The sequence below is a fragment of the Rousettus aegyptiacus genome, unplaced genomic scaffold, assembly GCF_014176215.1.
Source record: "Rousettus aegyptiacus isolate mRouAeg1 unplaced genomic scaffold, mRouAeg1.p scaffold_m13_p_8, whole genome shotgun sequence".
Taxonomy (NCBI): domain Eukaryota; kingdom Metazoa; phylum Chordata; class Mammalia; order Chiroptera; family Pteropodidae; genus Rousettus; species Rousettus aegyptiacus.
The window spans coordinates 96,416,265-96,418,446 of record NW_023416311.1 but is presented as its reverse complement, the minus strand read 5'-3'; the positions used below and the strand labels follow the sequence as shown (position 1 = coordinate 96,418,446).

General features: G+C 32.5%; 1 non-coding gene across 1 annotated transcript; it reads left to right on the top strand.

Moving 5' to 3' along the window:
* The first annotated feature begins 1,689 nt into the window (after positions 1-1,689).
* LOC118607349 lies at positions 1,690-1,808 on the top strand. Its single transcript, XR_004952753.1, has one exon. It is a non-coding gene; the product is annotated as a 5S ribosomal RNA (ribosomal RNA).
* Positions 1,809-2,182: the final 374 nt, after the last annotated feature.

Below are 2,182 nucleotides of genomic sequence, written 5' to 3'. Positions count from 1 at the left end.
CAAAAAACAATGATCACTTTGATCATTTGGAATAGTATGCGCTGTAATGACCAATTGATAGTATGAATTGAGAATCATACCTCAATTTATAATTATTCTGCATTGTATTGGTTAAATAATGACCTAGGTATTTGTCATGGTCCTAGTAAGTTACAGGAAACACAATATTTTAGAGCAATTTAAAGATTTTTTTCTAAAGAACTGTTTATACAACTGAGGGTAAGTAAGGAAAACAATAAAAAATAATGCAGCCTCCCTGGTAAGCCCAAAGAGACTACATAAAAGAGCAGAAAGCAGTTATTGTGACTATCAGCTTGGAACACAGTTAGCTCCAGTAACCGCAGAGAAGAAGCTATGGGTTAAATACTCTCATCTCAGTCTTCTCTTTCTTTCTAATATTGGGTTCCCTTTTTAGCAACACTCTCCCCAAAGCAAAAGTCGAGGGAGACCATTGATGTAGTCCATGAAGGTTAGCTTCCAGGGTGGATAGCAGAGTGGAAAAAGGTTGAGAATTGATCTGAAGAGATGGTGCTTTTGAGATTTCATTCATTAATTTCTAATTGTCAACTGAGATGAACTATAACATGATATGGGGAAAATCTGATACCTGCAAAGAGTCAGGTAAAAGCAGAAAAGTCAGCATTCTTAAAAAAATAAGAAAAATAGTTTAGAGAAAGTCAAAACTTTATAAAGGGGTTATAAACTAGCAAAAAGAATTGTATATTTGGGAGAAAAAACAGATTAGTAACTCTGAGCTTTAAGCCAGAATAAAACTTGATATCAAGCACAAAAATTTAGAACCAAGATTGCTGAGGCAAATCTTTCTCGAGAGTACCAATTGGAGGCTATACCACTTAGGAAACTTGTTAAATTACTAAATATCTCCAAGCCTAATTTTTATGATCTATTAATTTATATCTAAAAGAGTACAGGCATGCTTAGAACTTAGAACTGTAAGGTAAGAAGATGCAAATGAGAGCCCTAATTTAACCTCCATGTGAAAGAATGGGTTGTTTATAAATATAAATATGTATATTTAATTTCAAACTTACTTTTTTAATATACACTATTACAACACTCTCTTCTTCCCATATCCATTTCAAATTTAAAAACTATAATTATAACCTATCTGAAAATCTAATACTTGCAGGACATAGCTACACTAATTTTCACTTTCTTATAATGAACATTTAATTATATCCTAGATTAAATGACTTATACTTAATTTTGATGTATTAGACAATCTCCTTTACATGGTATCTTGAACCCAATTTTAACTGGGATTTTATTCATAATAACGTATTGTAATAATGTCTTCATTATTACAGCTAGCCATCCAACGTGAAGTACACATTACTCTCTACGGCCACATGGACACTCGTGCTGCCTTCTCGTTACTCAAATGCAATCTTGCCACAAAAGAAAACTCAATTAAGGAGAGAAAGCTCTATTAGCAACTCTTCTAGATTTGAAGAGAAGATTATGGTCTCTTAGAGTGACTTCTATAAATATTTGTTGGACGATCAAAATTCAAATATTTTATTTTTTGATTAGATAGACAAGCAGAGAAACTGAAAAACAATTCCTGGTCTAAAATGTTTTTCTTATCAGAATGCTACTGAACCTTACAAAGCACCACTGGAGTAATTCTTAGGGATTAAATTACTATATTTTAAAGAAACTTTTAAAGTCTACAGTCATGCCACCCTGAATGTGTCCAATCCCATCTGATCTCGGAAGCTAAGCAGGGTCGGGCCTGGTTAGTACTTGCATGGGAAACCACCTAGGAAGACCAGGTGCTGTAGGCATTAAAAAATAAAATAAAATAAATATAAATAAATAAAAAGAATCTTTTAAACACAATATGTATTATTGGAGAGTAAGTATTCCAGTTAGGCACATTGATGCTATATTGATAGCAATGTATTGATACCGTTAGTTTGTAGTTTTTTTCCAAATTGTTCCAATGACTTATGTTTGAGACACAGGAAATAATTTTCATGGCTGATTCAGGAGTGTTAACTGAAAGTGATGCTTTATAGATTGGTGGCAATAATGCACAAATTTCTCATAAAAATGGTTTGGACTGGATAAACTTTATCAATGTATTAAAATTGTGCTCTGTTTATTAAACAAATATTATGCAACTGACTGACCATCAGGAACATATGTATCATGGAAG